Below are 21,641 nucleotides of genomic sequence, written 5' to 3'. Positions count from 1 at the left end.
CTGTACAAAAATTTTGTACAAAGGTCTGAACCTTTTCCTAGCTACCATGTGTTCTTTTAAATTAAATTTTGGATCGCCTGCGGAACTTAACACGTTTGATCTAAAACTTAATTTATTTGTTCTTTTATGTTTTGACTTGGATCTCCTGCGGAACTTAATACGTTCGACCCAAGTCACCTTAAGTTATTAATTCCATTAAATATTAATTTCCATAATTGGTTCCCAGTACTGACGTGGCGAGGCACATGACCTTCTTGGATATGGGAGCAACCACCACCGACTAGACAAAACCTTTTATGGAAAGCTAATATTTAATTTCTTAAAATAACTTTAGGTTAACCGAAAAGAACAATCAAATCACAAGGAAAAGAAAAACAAAAGAACACTATATCGAAAACAAATTCGAAACTCTAGAATCATATGCCTCTTGTATTTGATATTATTTCCATAAATAACTAGCATGATGCGGAAAGGAAAAATTACTAGTTATACCTTCTAGAAAGACCTCTTGATCTTCTACCGTATTCCTCTTCTAACCTCGGACGTTGTGTGGGCAACGATCTTCCGAGATGAGAAAACACCAATCACCTTCTTCTTCCTTGCAAGTTTCGGCCATCAAAACTTCTTCTAGGATGAAGAGGTTCGACCACCACCACCATGCTCCAAGGGATGCTAGAAACGAGGCTTGCTTTCTCTCCTTCTTCTCCTTCCTTGATCCGGCCACTAACAAAAGCTCCACCATGAGATAAGTTTCGGCCAACAAGAGGAGAGGAGAGAAATAGGGCCGGCCACACCACCAAGGAAAAGAGGGAGAAAAATAGAATAGAGTCGTTAGCCTTGAAACCTCCTCTACCTCCTCTTTTATAATCCTTGATCCTGGCAAATAAGGAAAATTTAATAAAAATTTCCTTAATTCTTTTTCCATTGAAAAGGAAAAATTATTTAATTAAAATAATTTTCTTTCTCAATTTTATTTGGCCGGCCACATAAAAGCTACAAACAAGGAGAGTTTTAATTAATTAAAACTTCCTAATTTATCTCCAGAAATTTATAAAATTTCTCCAATAATTTAATCCCTTCATGATTGGTTTATAAAAAGGAAATTTAATAAATTAAAATCTTTCTTTTAAACATATGGATAAAAAGAAAGTTATCTCTAAAAATTAAAATCTCTTTTAATCTACAAATAAGGAAAGATATCAAATCTTTTTTCAATCTTTTGTAAAAACTAATAAAAGAGAATTATTAATTTTTAAACTTTTCTTTTAAATCATGAACATGGTTAAAAAGGAAAGTTTTCTTAAAATTTAAAATCCTCCTTTAATCAACAAATAAGGAAAGATTTCAAATTTTAAACTCTCTTTTAAACATGTAGATGATTTACAAATAAGGAAAGTTTTTACCAAAAATTAAAACCATCCTTTTAAACTACAAATAAGGAAAGAGATTAATCTCTTCTCTTAATCTTTTGTAGAAAACTATAAAAGGAAATTTTTAATTTTTAAACTCTCTTTTAAAATCATAATATCCACATAAGAAATAATTTTAATAAAAATCCTTTTTAATATTCTAGTGGCCGGCCACCTAAGCTTGGGACCCAAGCTTTGGCCGGCCACCTACATGGCTCATCCACTTGGTCTTGGCCGACCCTAGCTTGGGTTCCAAGCTAGCTTTGCCGGCCCCATTGGATGGGTAAGAAGGTGGGTATGCGGTGGGAATAAATCTCTATATACTAGAGGCTACGATAGGGACCGAGAGGAGGAATTGGTTTTGGTCTCCCGATGAAATTAACCATCCTGTGTTCGCCCCGAACACACAACTTAATTTCATCAATAATAATTCATTCCACTAATGAACTATTATTGAACTACCGCACCAATCCCAAATTACATTTTGGGCTCCTTCTTATTATGAGTGTGTTAGTCTCCCTGTGTTTAAGATAACAAATGTCCACTAATTAAGTAAGTTACTGACAACTCGCTTAATTAATATCTAGCTCCAAGAGTAGTACCACTCAACTTCATCGTCATGTCGGACTAAGTCCACCTGCAGGGTTTAACATGACAATCCTTATGAGCTCCTCTTGGGGACATTCTCAACCTAGATCACTAGGACACAGTTTCCTTCTATAATCAACAACACACACTATAAGTTATATCATTTCCCAACTTATCGGGCTTATTGATTTATCGAACTAAATCTCACCCATTGATAAATTAAAGAAATAAATATCAAATATATGTGCTTGTTATTATATTAGGATTAAGAGCACACACTTCCATAATAACTGAGGTCTTTGTTCCTTCATAAAGTCAGTATAAAAGGAACGACCTCAAATGGTCCTACTCAATACACTCTAAGTGTACTAGTGTAATTATATAGTTAAGATAAACTAATACCTAATTACACTACGACCTTCCAATGGTTTGTTCCTTTCCATCTTGGTCGTGAGCTACTGTTTATAATTTATAAGGAACCGATAACATGATCTTCTGTGTGTGACACCACACACCATGTTATCTACAATATAAATTAATTGAGCAACTACATCTATCATAAATGTAGACATTTGACCAATGTGATTCTTATTTCTAGATAAATGTTTATACCAAAAGCTAGGCTTTTAGTATACACTCTAACAATCTCCCACTTATACTAAAAGACTAAGCTGCCATATCTGCTATCATACATCTGATTCCCATGCCTTTCAAAAAGCTCTTGCCTTAAGGACCTTAGGTTATCATCTGATGCAATCTAGGCGGCAACAACTTCTCCTCGTTATATAATTTCTCGTATTGGGTAGTACTTGCGCTCTATTGTGTTTACTTGCCTTATAGACTCATGGTTTCTTCGAGTTTGTTACTGCACCATTATTATTACAATAAATTGTAATAATCTTTGGACAAACTAGAAATCATATCTAAGTCTATCTTGAGGTAATTAAGTCATTCAGCTTTTATGGCTACCTCAGAGGCTTGCCATATACTCAGCTTCTATGGTGGAGTCCAGAAAAACACCTATGCTTATCACTTTTCCATAGTTATGACTTTTCCTCCTAAAGTAAACACAAAACCCCGAGGTCGACTTATTATTGTCCCTATCCGATTGGAAGTCAAAATCCGTGTAACCCACAAGGACCAAATTAACTGCCATGTAAGCTAGCATATAATCTCTAGCACCTCTAAGGTACTTTAATATATGCTTTACTGCAGTCCAATGTCCTTGTCTAGGGTTACTTTGATATCTGCTAACTATGCCCTTGGCAAAACAGATTTCTGATCTCGTGCATAGCATACATTAGGTTGTCTAACTGCCGAAGCATAAAGAACTGCCTACATGTCCTCAATCTCCTTTGATGTCATCGGAGACATCTCTTTAGATAAAGACACTCCATGCTTAAAAGGTAAGAAACCTTTCGAGGAGTTTTGCATGCTTAAAACGAGCAAGGATTTTTCGATGTATCAAGCTTGGGATAAGTAAAATATATTTTTTCTTTTGATCCCTTATTACTTTGATCTCAAAAATATATACATTCTCCTAAGTCCTTTATATCAAATTATTTGGACAACCATACCCTTACTTCTGACAACATTTTGATATTGTTTCCAACTACCAAAATTGCTATCTACGTATAGTACAAGAAATACCACCACATTTCCATCACACCTTTTGTGTACACAAGACTTATCCGTTTACTCAATAAATCCATAGGTCTGGATTACTTTGATAAACCGGATGTTCCAAGACCTTGAAGCTTTGCCTCAGTCCATAGACTGATTGAGCTTGCACACAAGATGCTCTTAGCCCTTTGCAATGAACCCTTCTGGTTGCTTTATATGGATGCTTTCATCAAGACTTCCATTAAGGAATGTTGTCTTGACATCCACTTGCCAAATAGATAAAAGAATCCGGATAGACTTAAGCATGGCTACCAGTGAAAATGTTTCCTTTTTCATCAAGACTTGCTTTGAAAGTTACTACCTTCCTTTCTATCCCTCTTTTCCTATTATAGACCTTTTTACACCCAAAGGCTTTTACACCATTTGGTGGTTCTACAAGCTTCCAGATTTTATTAGAATACATATATTCTAATTCTGTTATTCATTACTCTTTGCCAAGATGTTGCATCTTTATCTTGGAGTGTTTCGTCATATGTCCGGAGATCAGGTTCATGTCCTCCAGGGATCGAGTCCAAAAACTCTCCCAAAACATGAATCTTTTTAGGTTGCCTAACAACCCTCCCACTACGACAAGGCACTTTCTACAATTGTGTATCATTTGTGATACGTGCTGCAGTTTCCTTGTGGTATCTCATCTTGTACAGTTGGTACTAGATTAGACATGCCTTTTATTATTTCCTTAAGAACAAATTTTCTTATGGGCACATGGTTTATTACATAGTCATTTTCTAAAAATCGGTCATTAATGCTAACAATGACCTTCTGATTTTTAAGACTATAAACCTACTTTCATTTTACTAGGATAACCCACAAACAAGTGAATTCCTGTCCAACTTATCATTGTCTCTCTTCTGCATATGTGCTGGACTACCCGAATCCGAATATGCTTCGAAATAGGCTTACGCCTATTCAGCAATTCTATATGAGTAGAGAGTTCTGACTTTAGAAGGTACTATATTCACTCCCGTTTCCAGAGTATATCCTTAAAATGATTTTGATAATATTCTTAATAACTCATCAATCTACTTATTTCCATAAGAGTCCTATACCTTCCTTTTCCTACACCATTCTGTTGGAGTGTACCAGGTGCAGTTAGTTTGGATTGAATCCCTACTTCTGATAAGTGACTCCTAAATTCTCCCAAGAGGTACTTGCCACTATGATCTCACCATAGTGTCTTTTTTACTTTGTCGTTTCTCCACATCAGCCTAGTACTCTTTGAACTAATCAAAGTACTTAGTTTTGCGGTACATTAAGTAAATTTATTTGTATCTTGAATAGTTGTCTATAAAATAGACGAAATATTCAATACTACCTCTTGTCTGGATAGTCATAGGATCACACAAATCAGAATGAAACAATTTCAACATATCTTTGACTCCATACCCCTTAGACTTGAAAGCTTCTTGGTTATTTTTCCTTCCAAGTAAGACTCACAGGTTGGAAAGATTTCCACTACTAATGAACCCAAAAGTTCATCAGCTACCAATGAATCATACTCAAGTTAATATAACCTAGCCTTAGATGCCAAAGATATAATTGGTTCATTTCCGAAGGTTACTTTCTATTAAAGTTAGAAGATGTGTTACTAATTTCCATTTGTTGCATCGTGAGAGTTATTGGATTTATAAATTTCCAACCAACGTACCAGAATAGATAACTTCCCTCTTTTTCTTAATAACAACTTTGTTATTAAAAGAGGCAGAATATCAAGTTCTTTGAATATTTTAGAAACTGAAAACTAGTTCTTTCTAAACTTGGTGCGTAAAGACAATTACTCAAAAATCCATGTTTTATTCTTATCAAAAGATAAACATCTCCCACTGCAACAGCTACCATTTTTACAGTAGTGCCCATGTGGACGGTGTTTTAATTTTCATTTAGTTGCCGGATTTCCTGGAACCCTGCAATGAATTGCGGACATGATTAATGACATCTGTATCTACACTCCAGGTTCTGGTAGATAACACCACTAAACATGTTTCAACTAATGAATTAAATACACCTATGTTGTTCTTAGTTCTAAGAAGGCAGTCTACCTTAATGTCCAAGTCCTATTTTCAATCATTACAATTGGGATTACTAAGTCTTTCTTATAGTATGACTACTAGGGGATTGACAAACATTTTAAATTCTAAGAATCACAAAAATACTTGGTCAAGATCAACTCCTTAAAAATCCCCATGAATTTTGTATGCCACGATAGTGTGGACGTATACAAAATTGAAGAGGAGATTTTATTCATTAATTTTATTATCTCGTCAACTTTACTTTATGACGAATAAAATTAATAGTTGATCTGTCTTTGATCAAATATTTGGTCAAAAACTTTTGAATTTAAAAAATATTGATTCCTCAAACAATATTATTTAAATTCACCAACACCTCAAACACCGTGAATTTTGCATGCCACGTTAGTGTGGACGTATACAAATTCAACATTTGTAAAAGGAGGGTTTTAACCCATTAATTTTATTATCTTGTCAACCTAACTTTTTGACAAATAAAATTAATAGTTGGTATCATTTGGTCACACAAATAATAGCAGTGACTCCGATGGAGAGGATACTATTAGATGTGTCTAAGTGTATACCATTACTTGACACTAAGTCCATTAATAAGATTATGCCCCTTCCGTTGGGGAAGATCACACACTCTTAATTAAGTTCCTATAGTCATCCAAAAATGGAAGTCTGTTCTAGTGATCCACAAACAAGCTCATCCGTTATGGAGGAAGGCACTCAGAGCCAACGCGCAAGCTTGTTTGCATCACTTACAAACCAGTAATGGAGACCATGAGATTTACTTAAAAATCCCTCTCCCACTTAGTTATTTATAAATGAGGAATTTTAACTATGCTAGCCTACTAAATATGTAAACTAACATGCACACACAGCACAATATAAAAGCAATAAATAGAAAATCTAATTTTCAACTATTATGGATTTTATCTCTTGTTGCCTCCGTGTGTTGTCATCCCAAGCTGCTGCCATATTTGGCCACTGCCACCGTGTCTAGCTGTCGCATCCATCTTGCTCCTAGTTTCGTTGCGCCTCTGGTCCTTAGATGGTTCCACGCTTTGCAAGATTCGATCCGCGATATAAATAGAATTTTACATTTTGATCCTATATTCCTCGAAGGAATGTACATGTAAACTAGATCGAACATAAAATAAAATTTACATCCATCGATCCTATATTCCATAAAAGGAATGTACATGTAACTAGATCAAAAATAAAATCCTAATAAAACTAAATACAGCTCCTGCTATATTTTATAATACAATCATGCACACACAATAAAATGTCCTTGACATGTCCAAGGGTCCAATCACACATAATAACTATAAGCCATAATAGTTGGATCCTGCATCCACAAAGTTAGCACATCCTACTATTAACCTGCCTAAATTATGTATGACATGTGCATAATTAAACTAATACCAAATACACAGAGGCAAAACCCTAGCTCTGATACCATTTGTTGGTTGCTACTCGGAAAACTTAGAGGCTCCACTGTACAAAAATTTTGTACAAAGGTCTGAACCTTTTCCTAGCTACCATGTGTTCTTTTAAATTAAATTTTGGATCGCCTGCGGAACTTAACACGTTTGATCCAAAACTTAATTTATTTGTTCTTTTAGGTTTTGACTTGGATCTCCTGCGGAACTTAACACGTTCGACCCTAGTCACCTTAAGTTATTAATTCCATTAAATATTAATTTCCATAATTGGTTCCCAGTACTGACGTGGCGAGGCACATGACCTTCTTGGATATGGGAGCAACCACCACCGACTAGACAAAACATTTTATGGAAAGCTAATATTTAATTTTTTAAAATAACTTTAGGTTAACCGAAAAGAACAATCAAATCACAAGGAAAAGAAAAATAAAAGAACACTATATGGAAAACAAATTCGAAACTCTAGAATCATATGCCTCTTGTATTTGATATTATTTCCATAAATAACTAGCATGATGCGGAAAGGAAAAATTACTAGTTATACCTTCTAGAAAGACCTCTTGATCTTCTACCGTATTCCTCTTCTAACCTCGGACGTTGTGTGGGCAACGATCTTCCGAGATGAGAAAACACCAATCACCTTCTTCTTCCTTGCAAGTTTCGGCCATCAAAACTTCTTCTAGGATGAAGAGGTTCGGCCACCACCACCATGCTCCAAGGGATGCTAGAAACGAGGCTTGCTTTCTCTCCTTCTTCTCCTTCCTTGATCCGGCCACTAACAAAATCTCCACCAAGAGATAAGTTTCGGCCAACAAGAGGAGAGGAGAGAAATAGGGCCGGTCACACCACCAAGGAAAAGAGGGAGAAAAATAGAATAGAGTCGTTAGCCTTGAAACCTCCTCTACCCCCTCTTTTATAATCCTTGATCCTGGCAAATAAGGAAAATTTAATAAAAATTTCCTTAATTCTTTTTCCATTGAAAAGGAAAAATTATTTAATTAAAATAATTTTCTTTCTCAATTTTATTTGGCCGGCCACATAAAAGCTACAAACAAGGAGAGTTTTAATTAATTAAAACTTCCTAATTTGTCTCCAGAAATTTATAAAATTTCTCCAATAATTTAATCCCTTCATGATTGGTTTATAAAAAGGAAATTTAATAAATTAAAATCTTTCTTTTAAACATGTGGATAAAAAGAAAGTTATCTCTAAAAATTAAAATCTCTTTTAATCTACAAATAAGGAAAGATATCAAATCTTTTCTCAATCTTTTGTAAAAACTAATAAAAGAGAATTATTAATTTTTAAACTTTTCTTTTAAATCATGAACATGGTTAAAAAGGAAAGTTTTCTTAAAATTTAAAATCCTCCTTTAATCAACAAATAAGGAAAGATTTCAAATTTTAAACTCTCTTTTAAACATGTAGATGATTTACAAATAAGGAAAGTTTTTACCAAAAAATTAAAACCATCCTTTTAAACTACAAATAAGGAAAGAGATTAATCTCTTCTCTTAATCTTTTGTAGAAAACTATAAAAGGAAATTTTTAATTTTTAAACTCTCTTTAAAATCATGATATCCACATAAGAAATAATTTTAATAAAAATCTTTTTTAATATTCTAGTGGCCGGCCACCTAAGCTTGGGACCCAAGCTTTGGCCGGCCACCTACATGACTCATCCACTTGATCTTGGCCGGCCCTAGCTTGGGTTCCAAGCTAGCTTGGCCAGCCCCATTGGATGGGTAAGAAGGTGGGTATGCGGTGGGTATAAATCTCTATATACTAGAGGCTACGATAGAGACCGAGAGGAGGAATTGGTTTTGGTCTCCCGATGAAATTAAGCATCCCGTGTTCGCCCCGAACACACAACTTAATTTCATCAATAATAATTCATTCCACTAATGAACTATTATTGAACTACCGCACCAATCCCAAATTACATTTTGGGCTCCTTCTTATTATGAGTGTGTTAGTCTCCCTGTGTTTAAGATAACAAATGTCCACTAATTAAGTAAGTTACTGACAACTCACTTAATTAATATCTAGCTCCAAGAGTAGTACCACTCAATTTCATCGTCATGTCGGACTAAGTCCACCTGCAGGGTTTAACATGACAATCCTTATGAGCTCCTCTTGGGGACATTCTCAACCTAGATCACTAGGACACAGTTTCCTTCTATAATCAACAACACACACTATAAGTTATATCATTTCCCAACTTATCGGGCTTATTGATTTATCGAACTAAATCTCACCCATTGATAAATTAAAGAAATAAATATCAAATATATGTGCTTGTTATTATATTAGGATTAAGAGCACACACTTCCATAATAACTGAGGTCTTTGTTCCTTCATAAAGTCAGTATAAAAGGAACGACCTCAAATGGTCCTACTCAATACACTCTAAGTGTACTAGTGTAATTATATAGTTAAGATAAACTAATACCTAATTACACTACGACCTTCCAATGGTTTGTTCCTTTCCATCTTGGTCGTGAGCTACTGTTTATAATTTATAAGGAACCGATAACATGATCTTCTGTGTGTGACACCACACACCATGTTATCTACAATATAAATTAATTGAGCAACTACATCTATCATAAATGTAGACATTTGACCAATGTGATTCTTATTTCTAGATAAATGTTTATACCAAAAGCTAGGCTTTTAGTATACACTCTAACACACACATCCACCTTAACATCCTCATCTCTGCAACTCTCATCTTATGCTCATGTGCTCGAGTCATAGCCCAACATGCAGCTCCATATAACATAGCAGGTATAACTGCGGTTTTATAGAACTTACCTTTAAGTTTAAGAGGTACTTTACGGTCACATAAAACACCCGACGCTCCCCTCCATTTCACCTATCCTGCTTGTATTCTATATAAGACGTCTCTCTCAATCCCTCCATCATTTTGTAAAAATGATCCTAAATATTTAAATCTCTCGGTTCCAGGCAACTCGTCCTTTCCTATCTTAACAATTGTTTCATTACTTCTAATATTGCTAAATTTAAATTCCATATATTCTGTCTTTAATTTACTAAGCTTAAAACTTTTCCCTTCTAGTGTTTCCCTCCAAGATTCTAGCTTAGCATTTACTCCTTCACATGTCTTATCTATCAAAATAATATCATCTGCAAACAACATGCACCGCGGTACTGTGTCTTGAATGTGCACAGTGAGTTCCTCCATAATTAGTGTAAAAAGATAGGGACTTAGGGTTGATCCCTGATGTAACCCTATCTTTATTGGAAATGCTTCAGTTACTCCGCCTGAAGTCTTTACTCTGGTCGTTACATCCTCATACATATTCTTAATTAGTTCAATATATGTTACACTAACACCTCTCTTTTCTAAAATTCTCCATATAATTTCTCTTGGGACTCTATCATAAGCTTTTTCTAAGTCAATGAATACCATGTGTAGATCTTGTTTTTGCTCCCGATATTTTTCAATTAATTGTCTAAGGAGATGTATAGCTTCTATTGTCGACCTTCCAGGCATGAACCCAAATTGATTTTCTGTCACTGTGGTCTCCTTCCTTAATATTTTTTCTATTACTTTTTCCCAAAGTTTCATAGTATGACTCATTAGTTTAATACCCCTATAGTTTTCACAATTTTGTATGTCTCCCTTGTTCTTATATAAGGGAACTAGAGTACTTATCCTTCATTGATCAGGCATTCTTTTCGTTTTCAATAGCATGTTAAATAATTTTGTAAGTCATTCAATACCTTGTTTCCCTAAGCACTTCCATACCTCTATCGGAATATCATCTGGTCCAACGGCTTTTCCATTATGCATCTCATTTAAAGTTTGTTTTACTTCTGAAGTTTGAATTCTACGATAAAAATTAAAATTTCTATGCTCATTTGACCTAATTAAATTACCTAAGTTAAGTTGATCACCTAAACTTTCATTAAAAAGTTGATGAAAATACCTCTTCCACCGCTCTTTTATTTCTCCATCATTTACTAATACCCTATTACATTCATCTTTAATACATTTTATTTGGCTAAGGTCTCTTGTTTTCCTTTCTCTCACTTTAGCTATTCTATAAATATCTCTTTCCCCTTCTTTTGTATCCAATTTTTGATATAACCGTTCAAAAGTTTCATTTTTTGTTTCACTCACTACTTTCTTAGCTTCTTTCTTGGCTATTGTATATTTTTTTAAGTTTTCCTCGTTCTTACAAATATATAATTCCTTATAAGCTATTTATTTTTCCTTCACTTTCTCTTGTACTTTCTCATTCCACTATCAAGATTCTTTACTTAGTGGTGCATGTCCCTTTGACTCACCAAGTACACTCTTAGCTACTATTTTCAACTTTGATACCATCTTATCCCATGTTGTATTAGAGTCATCGTATATTTCACCTAATGCTTGTACTTCTATCTTCTCCTTAAATATATTTTGTTTCTCATCCTTTAACTTCCACCACTTAATTCCAGGAATTGTATATATTTTCTTTCTATTGATACTATATTTGAGGCGTATATCCAACACTACTACCCTATGTTGGGTAGTTAAGCTTTCTCCTGGGATGACTTTGCAATCTTTACAAATCTTTATATCCTTCTTCCTAACCATAAGAAAGTCAATTTGTGATTTATTATTCCCACTTTTGAATGCGACTAAGTGTCCTTCTCTTTTTTTAAAAAACGTATTAGCTAATATAAGGTCATTTGCTATCGCAAAATCTAATATAGTTTTCCCTTCCTCATTCCTCGTTCCAAACCCATAACTCCCATGTACTCTCTCATATTCCCCATTTTTCACTCCGACATGCCCATTTAGATCACCTCCTATTAAAATCATTTCATTTGGTGGAATATTTTGTAATATTTCATCTAAGTCCTCCCAAAACTTTGATTTGGTAGCTTCATCTAATCCTACTTGTGGTGCATATACGCTAATTATGTTCATAGTTTCTTTCGCCACTATTATCTTAAGGGCTATAATTTTATCTCCTTTTCTAACTACTCCTACAACTTCATCCTTTAACAAATTATCTACAATGATACTCACTCCATTTCTTGCTTTACTCTTTCCAGTGTACCATAACTTAAAACCCGAGTTCTCTATCATCTTTGCCTTCTCGCCTATCCATTTTGTCTCTTGTACACACAAAATACTAATTTTTCTCCTAATCATCATATCTACTACCTCCATTGATTTATCAGTGAGAGTTCCTATATTCCATGTTCCAAATATTAGATTATTAGTTTTCCTATCATATTTGTTCTTATCTAACCTATGGTGTGAGAACTTTTGCCTATTTAACACTACACCCAAGTTCTCATGGAGATGTAGCGGTCCTTGCTGAGATGTTACAGTCGGACCCTGTAACACGAACTCTTGCATATTTATCACTACACCCGAGTTCTGGAGATGTAGCAGTCCTTGCCGAGACGTTACAGTCGGACCCTGCAACGCGTTCCTTTCGGGGAATAACCTAGCATTAGCACAATAGTTTAATGAATTCATTCATTGAATATTTGCCATAGTTTGACGCTGGCTGGCAACCTAACGCAACCCTCCTCCTTTATCCGGGCTTGGGACCGGCCATGATCGGTTATCATGGGCGGAGTTTTGTAAACATGTTAAAAAAGAAAATTTTTAGAAGAGAAGTTTTAAATTTCAAAACATGGTTTTAATTTTTAAAACTTTCCTTTTTTAACATCCACTTTAAGAAAGAGAGCTTGTAAAATTTTATAAGAGGATTTCTTCTTTTATAAAATTTTATAAAAATTATTTTTCCTTCTTGATGATGTGGTTGGCCGCCCTTGCTTGGTGCCCAAGAAAGGGCCGACCAATCAAGACAATCAAACCATGTTTGATGATTGAATCAATCAAGAGAAAAGAAAAGGAAAAATAAAAAGGAAAAACAAGAGGAAGATTTTAATTTTTGTAAAATATTTTCCCTTATTTGCCTTGGGCAAGTAATATAAAAGAAGGGGAGGGGAGGCCTCATGAGATAACAATTCTTATTCTCTTGTTGGTGCTCCTCTTGTGACCGGCCTCTCCCCTCTTTCTTTTCCCTTGCTCTCTTTTCCTTGGTGGTGGTGGTGGCCAAAACATAGAGGAGGAGAAGCTCTTTGGGTGGTGTTCATCTTGGAGGATCATTGCCCACACGACGTCCAAGGCGAGGCGAGGAATACGGCAGAAGATCTCAAGGTCATTAGCATATAAAGAGAAGGTATAATTAGTAATTTTCTTTCGCATCATGCTAGTTATTTTCTTTGTATGAATTCCAAACACAAGAGGCATTAGATTCTAGTTTTCGAATTTGTTATTCGTGTTTTTGTTTTTTTTTTCGAATTTGTGATTTGATTGTTCTTTTTGGTTAAACCTAGAGTTATATAAGGAAATTAAATATTAGCTTTCCTTAAAAGGCTTTGTCTAGGAAGTGGTGGTTGTTCTCATATCCAAGAAGGCCTAGTGTCTCACCATGTTTAACTTGGAAGCCAATTTTGTAAATTAATATATAATTGAATTTATAATGTAGGTGGATTTGGATCAATATTGTTAAGTTCTGCTTGCGATCCAAGTCTAAACCATTAAGAACAGATAAGTTAAATTTGGAATCAATAATGTTAAGTTTCGTTTGCGATTCCTAATTTAACTTCTAAAGAACACAATAGGTTATTTAGGAAAGGTTCGACACTTGTACAAAATTTTTGTACATTGGAACCGGTACGATCTTCCTAGGATTAACCAACACGGAAGAGAAGCAATTTGTTGTGCTGCCGATTATACTTTCGTTGTCGCCGACGAAGTGTTGCTCTACTCAGACAATTTCTGTGCTGCCGGAGAATGGTTTCTCCTCCCATCCATGTTGCTGCATCACCGGAAATCTATTCCGGCCGAGGTTTTGGTTGTTGAATAGCTTGTTTCGCTGCTGAAACTACTGTTCCGGCCAGCAACTCTTGTTGTTGGAACTCAGCCCTTGCCAAACCCACTGTCCCTTAATGGCAGTGGGGTTTTGCCTCCAAACAGCAGCATCCGATGTTGCCATTCATCATGTTTCGTGTCATTTGGTTATCTTGACCACCGAACACGAATCGAACCATGATCCCTCTCTCAGATCGAACCATCTCCCACCTCCAGTTAGTACCGAAGTGGAGACACGATTTGGACTTATTGAAGTCATCTTGAAGATAGCTTAGAGTTGATACAAGTAGAGGCGAGGCTCCTCGTCACTTGGTTGATCTCCTTCCTACTCCGAATCATCCGATGGAATCTTCTACGTATCATCCATCAAGTATACCTAGCGTAAATTTACTTTCCGTAAAATTTTAATTATGCAATCATGTCTGGCATATTGTATCCTTGTATGTGTGTGGTGTGTGTGATGTAATAATTAGGAATTATTATTGTTTTTATTTTTCGTGCACATGTTTACGAAACATGTTTTAGCACGCACCTACATCGGGTTACCCAACACAAGGGATGTTTCAGAATCTGGTTCGTCTATTTTTACCTTTAAGGTAATGTTGTGCTTTGACTCCTTCTTTAGATTTGCACATGTAGACTCATGAATTTTAAAAGTTAAAAAAATTCTTCTAAATTACTTACCTCTACGTACCTAGAGATAAAATATGCATCTACTAGGATTGACCATTTAGGAGTCCTAGGAAAAGTGTTAAGCACGTACCTTACCGAATCTTGGTTGATTACCTTTTCTCCAAGATTCGTGAGTCCGGTGATGAGTTCTTTGATCCTTGAGTGGAGGTGTGCGATGATTTCTCCTTCTTCTAACCGGAGGTTGCTGATCTGGTTCCAGAGTAAGTCTCATCTCGCGAGTTTAACCTCCGAGGTCCCTTGGTATAGTTCCAGGAGTTTCTCCTAGAGCTCCTTGGCTGACTCATAGGCTTCGATCCAGTTGACTTCTTGAGGCGTTAAAACTCTCAGCAAATGAAATTCTACCTTGTCATTTGCCACAACGTTGGCTTGCTCTTTTTCCGTCCATTGATGTTCTTCTTTATCTTTCCCTTGTTGATCCTTTGGTGCTACGAAACCATACTTCATTACTATTAATAATTCAAAGTCGGTTTTAAAGAATACCTCCATCTTCTTTTTCCAAATCGCGAACTCCCTCTCAAACTTAGGCAAGTAGATGCTCGATTCGACCATCGTCTTCTGTGCTTCAATCGACTGTTAGTCATTCTGAAACGGTTGGACTTTGATATCACTTGTTGATCTCTTGAGGCTGGCAAGAGGGGGGTGAATTGTCCTGCATAAAATAAAACAGGCAATACCTTTTCTTAACTCGATCGGGCTTTATCAATTACACACTTAAATAAAATATAAATCAATAAAACAAGTACGAGATAAAGGAATTTTTACTTGGTTGATAATCAGATGATTGCTACTCCAAGGAATATAATCTCACTATCAATATCTCTTTCTCGAACAGAATTTGGAGGCGGAGAAGTCTTGTACACGAAAATAATGTTTAGAAATGAAAATTTGAAAGAGAATTGAAGTACATAGTGTATTTTGCTCGACTTCTTGTGCTCCTAAGTTCTTGTACATTTTGACACAAGGATCAAACCACAACAGGACCTAACTTGACTTGATTGATTACATAAAAACTACCACGGAGTACTTATAGAAAGTTCTAGTTGTCGCTAGGTAATGAAGTCCTAGTAGGTTGGTTGGACCGAGGGGCAAGAAGACTTGATAGGTTAAGAATCGGGCGTCAAATGGATAGACTTTCCGCTTAAGGGGGGGGCCCTAATGTCCTTCATTTGAGGGGGGAGGGGGGAGGGGGGAGATTGTTGGGGTTACAATGTTACAAATATGGTCCTATATTGAAAACACATAGAAAGAATTATGGACTTATAAGGAAAAGATATTTTCATTGATATGAGGCATTTTGGGTATAGCCCAAAAATAAAACCATGAGGGCTTAGGCCTAAAGTGGATATTATCATACTATTGTGGAGATATCTTAATTCTTTTGGTACTAACAATTGGTGTAGGAAGCACCAGATGATCGAACCTAAGTTTTGATTATGACAAAGGGTTCAAAATTAAAGTTTCTTATTATCTAACAAGTTGAACTAAGTGTGCAGAAAAGTCCTAAGTGATCTTAGGCATAGGAAAGTTCTAATTGAGGCTAGGAAGGTGAAAAGCCCTAGCTGTAGTTAGGCAACAAAGTATTGGTCTGAAGGACTAGGTAAAGTCTTGGCGGATTGAGGACATTGGGAGAAATTCTAGGGTCAAGGATGCTAAGTAAAAATCCTGGGGGTCACGGACACCAGGTGGAAGATTGGATGGGTCAGGGATTGGATATCCAGTATGAAGTCCTGATGTCTTAGACGCTGAGCAAAAATTCAGACAGTCTAGAGGGATGGTCTGGAAAAAGATAATCTCTCGTAAGAGGAGTATGTGAGGGTGCATTCCCCGAAGAGGGAACAGTTGGCGTCGATCTAACCTAGAGTTTCAGTGAAACTCAAAGTCAGGATCGAACAATCTGAAGGCTATCAAAACTTATTATATTTCATATATTATTGCCTGAAGTAACTTTATTTTGTAGGAAGAAGAGGTTGTAAAACAAGTTGGTCCGAGCACCCCGAAGGGATCTGGGTGCCCAACAACCCTATTCGAATTCTTCTTTTATAGATTGCTGAAGACGCCTTCAACCCCATGGAAGGCTCTTCTAGCTGTAGATTTTATCCCCACAGTCTCGGACTCGATAACTTTCGTAATCTGTGAAGTTCATCCACCCGAAGGGGCCTTTAAGGCACCTTCGCTCCCAGCTCCAAGGCACCTTCAATCACATGGAAGACACATTCCAATACTGTTCATCCGAGCTTTGCTTTTGTGCTTCTTACTTCCTACAAGTCATGTTAGTCTAAATACCAAATATACTCTGTAAAACAAAGGTTAGCACAATAAAATAATATGATAATAAAATGTTTGACAACCTCTGGACTATTTTGTTCTAACTTTCAGATTTCCCGTGAAACCCTAGGTATAGTCCTCTCAACGGAGAATGCGTCCTCACCTACATCTCTTAGGAGATTATATTTTGAAAGACATGTATTTCAGACTGTCTGAACTTTTGCTCAACATCCCAGACATCAAGACTTTATGCTAGATGTATGATTCCCAATTATTCAGTCTTCCACTTGGTGTCAGCGACCCCCAGGATTTTCACCTAGCTTCCTCGACCCTATGATTTCGCCCCGTCCTCGACCTGCCAACACTTTGCCAGTCCCCTAGACCAAGACTTCGTCACCTATCCACAGCTAGGACTTTCCATCTTTTGCCTAGCGTCAACTCGGACTTTCTTTTCCCTAAGATCACTTAGGACTTTTCTTCACATTCAATTCAACTTATTTAAACAACAAGAAACCTTAACTTTGAACCATTTTCCATTATCAAAACTTAAGTTCGATCGTCTGGTGCTCCCTATACCAACAGTCTAAACATCATCTAAGTGAGCAAAAGCTAGAGAATGGTTAACACGAAAGTTGACTATTCCAGGTGCTTTGGATGACTCAAGGCACTCTAGATCCAGGTGACCCAAAATATCAAGGCACCCCAAATCCTTTAAAGATGTTAAGAAGCGGATAAAGATAGTATCTAGATCAGTGGAACTCGAGCCGCCTTCAGTGAACTCCATGTGCCTTCAATGTCGATAGATCGACATAAGACCATTGAGATGAGGATGACGACTCAGCTGATTAGAGGTGCCTCCAGTCATCTAAAGCACCTTAGATTTGCCACATTATAAAGCGGTTACTTCGAGTACAATGGCTATAAATAGGCCATGATGCTCAAGGTTTAAAGATAACACACTTGGTATTTCAATTTCCAAGAAATATACTTTCAATTTTCTTCCTTAAAAGTTGTAAGGGACTACTCTGCCTCTGACCTTGCTTGAAGAAGGAGATATTAGCGCACTTCCATTGCCTTGGATTAAGAACTATCTAGTTGCAAACCAAGTAATTCCATTGTCTCTTTTTATGCTATTTTATTCTAACTTATAGTATGTATCCTTGCTAACTCGGTTAGTAAGAGAAAAGTTAAATTTCACTTGCAGAGCTATTCACCGCCTCTAGCCATTCCACACGGTCTAACACAAATATCCTCTTATAGCTCACCCTCCCTTCGGTCGGAAGCTCACAAAATCTCGAATTAGTGGTGTCCAATAAATCTCCATGACTTTTTAGTCAGCTCTCTGATGAACCTTCGAACGTCTCTCATTGACTCCTTGATCGGAATTCTCTAAATACTTCCCAATCGAGAATCTCTGAACTATTCTCCTTCAAATATCTCCAACGACTTTTCGGTTGGCTCTCCAATGAACCTCCGAATGGCTCCCATCGACTCCTCAATTGAGATTCTCTAAAGACTTCCTATTCGGGAATCTCTGAACAGTTCTCCTTCTAAATTCTCCAATGACTTTTCTATCGGCTTTCCCATACTCGACCCTATGTAGCTGTCGAATAACGCCTTTGAAGCCTTGTTGTAACCTTACTTGGATACCTATCAAGTCAAAATACTCTTGCAACCACAAAAAGTACTTCTTGAAGATCGGTCATCGTTCTTTTTCTCATGCCTTGTAAGCTGCTAGCTCGGTCCTTGCGATCTCAAGCTAAATGGTCTCCTCTCCTCGACTCTTTATTTCTTAGTAGCCAGCGCCTACAGAGTTTCCGTGGCTTCTATGACCAAGTCAATTGACCCTCTAGATCGGCAACACCTTTTTCCAAACCCATGATTTTGTCTTCTTGTTTAGAGACTCGGGTCTCTTGCACCATCACTTGGGCCTCTAGCCGCTCATGTTCTGCCTCCAACAAGGTCACTCGGGTATGCAGAATCTCTTGCTCCTTGTTGGTGATCACCTCTAGAGTAGCCTCTAAAGTTATGATGTTCGCCCGAACTATTCAAGTTCCTCTCTCAGGTGAGATGATAGACCCTCTTGGAGTTGGGCTTCCTCTAGAGACAAAGCCGCCTCATCCTTAGCCATGCCCACCGCTCAGGTGGGTTTGGCTACCCGAGCCTCCAAGTCAACCAAGCCACCTGCTACTGTAGCGATTGTATATGCTTCACCAAGTGGGAGACTCAATGTGAATCTCCAAGTGCTTAACCAGAGTTGTAGGAAGGAGAAAATTATCTCGATAATACCAATTTCTACCGCTCATGTAGGTTTAGAATGCTTACCCGCATGATGGTTCCATTTGAGTAGTGAATAACCTCCAATGTATCGAGGATCTTCACCTCCTCAGCATAGTTGCTTTCTCTTATTTGGGATAGATGATTGGCCCAAAGCATGTTTTTATCCGCTCGCCTTGATTTAGAAGGTCTCAAATCTGAGGGCCTCAATTCTAAGGGAGGTTTCGTGGCCACTTTGAATGGCTCAAAGGTAACTTCCCTTCCATATAACATAACACTATGGCGAACTAGGGTTCTTGTCGACATCTCTTCTTGCACCCCAACCGGTAGGCTTGACCTTGGTGTGCTCGACCAATGTGGACTTGGCATTAGCAAAGGTGTAGCAGTTCAATTGGGGGATTCTCCCAAAATGATAACGGGCCTAAAGGCATAACTTGAACTTTGGGCGAGTAAACTCTCCAACTCGACATTGCTTGGCACTTTCGTTTCTTGAGCCATACGGGATCTTCAACGGCTGGAGTTGAAGTCATTTCTTCAATCTCTCCTCAATGGGAGTCATCATTTTATTCGCTCGTCGCCGTGAGGTAGCTCAAGCCAACTCCATCGTTTCATCCGCTCATCGTTGTGGGGTCACTCAAGCGGGCTCCATCACTTTGCCCACTTATTGCCTTGGAGTCATTGGGATGGGCTCTGTTCCTTCTCCTATGCTGCTAGAGGCTTCCACCTCAAAGCCCGCCCCCATGGTCTTTCATTCCGATCGCAGATTGGTTGAACTCTGCCCTATTACCGACATCTTTTGAAACTATAGGCGTGATCAACTCCATGGCCACTCGGCTCCATTTCACTTTTGGTTGATTAAGGCGTGTAACATGATGGAACCTACATTTGAAGGAAGCATAAATTAGTTTTCAGAAATGAAAAATGTGGTGAAAAATTTACTGAACGATTCAGTCAAATCGACAATATTCAGGCTCAATCGGGCTTGATATAGAAGCCCTTCATTCTTGGTAATATTTGTTGCGTCAAAGCGCATATCAATCAGGATCTTCAAGGCCCTCTTGTACTTAGGATCCTTCTTGTATCGATCGAGCGACAATTGAGTCGGCAGCTCCACTTGCCATGCGATTAGAAGGAAAAGGAGGTCGACGACTTCACGAAGATTCATATTCCTAATTGCAAACCCCCGATGGGAATCATGTTGGTGCAATTTTCCCTAAGTTAAAGTTGATCAGGTTGACTAAGCTTGAATTGGCTCAAGCTTGAATCTTGATGTTTGAGTTTTGATATCTGAGTTTTGATGTTTAACAATATATGCAGATTGCTGGTGTAATTGTCCATTTGGGAGATTGACGGTCAAAGGTTGACCAAAAGTCAAGTAGGTCAAGATTAACTGGATACTTGATTGGGAAGGTCTTAACTGGAGGTTAGTCATGGGAAAGACCAATCGAAAGGTTGGCAGAAGAAGGAGAATAGAAGTGGGTCAATGTTCATCAGATATTTGGTAGGAAAAAATCCTGGTGAGTGAAGTCAGGTGAAAAACTCTAGTGAGTGAAGATAGATAGTGAGAAAGTTCCAGTAGGGAAAAGTCCTAGTGAGTGAAGTCAGGTGAAAAGCCCTAGTAAATGAAGTCAGGTAGTGGGAAAAGTCCTAGTGAGTGAAACCAAGTGAAAAGCCCTAGTGAGTGAAGTTAGGCAGTGGGAAAAGTCTTGGTGAGTGAAACCAGGTGAAAAGTCCTAGTGAGTGAAGCTAAGTAATGAGAAAATCCTAGTGAGTGAAGTCATGTGTAAAAGTCCTAGTGAGTGAAACTAGGTAGTAAAAAGTCTTAGTGAGTGAAACTAAGCAGTGAGGAAGCCCTAGTGAGTAAAATCAGGCAGTGAAAATTTAGGTAAGTCAAGGTTTACTGGATATCTAGTGTTTAGAAGTCTAAGTGAATCATGGAGAACCTGACACTTGGCACGAGTGGAAATCTAGGTGGATCAAAGGATTGACCTGATATCTGGTGAGTGAAGTCTAAGTGGATCATGGAGGACTGAACACTTGGCATGAGGAGATAAAGTCCAAATGGGTCAAAGATTGATCAGACACTTGATGGTGAAATCCCAGTCGATCAAGGTTCACCGAATGTTGGGCAAGCGAATCTTAGACTTGATTAAGCTAGTCAAGGTTGGTCAATAGGTTGGGAAATCTATTGAGCTAGAGTCCCAATTGATTGATTAGGGAAGTGTCGCGAACATAGACAGTCCAATCGATCAACTGATCAATTAAAGATACGCTAATCAGTTAGTTGATTGATTGGAGGCTTTTCTTACGAGAGCACAGAATGTGGTTGGATCGATCGGTTGATTAAGTAA

This window comes from Zingiber officinale, chromosome 9B (assembly GCF_018446385.1).
Source record: "Zingiber officinale cultivar Zhangliang chromosome 9B, Zo_v1.1, whole genome shotgun sequence".
NCBI classification, from domain to species: Eukaryota; Viridiplantae; Streptophyta; class Magnoliopsida; order Zingiberales; family Zingiberaceae; genus Zingiber; species Zingiber officinale.
Note: the sequence above shows the minus strand (reverse complement) of the source record.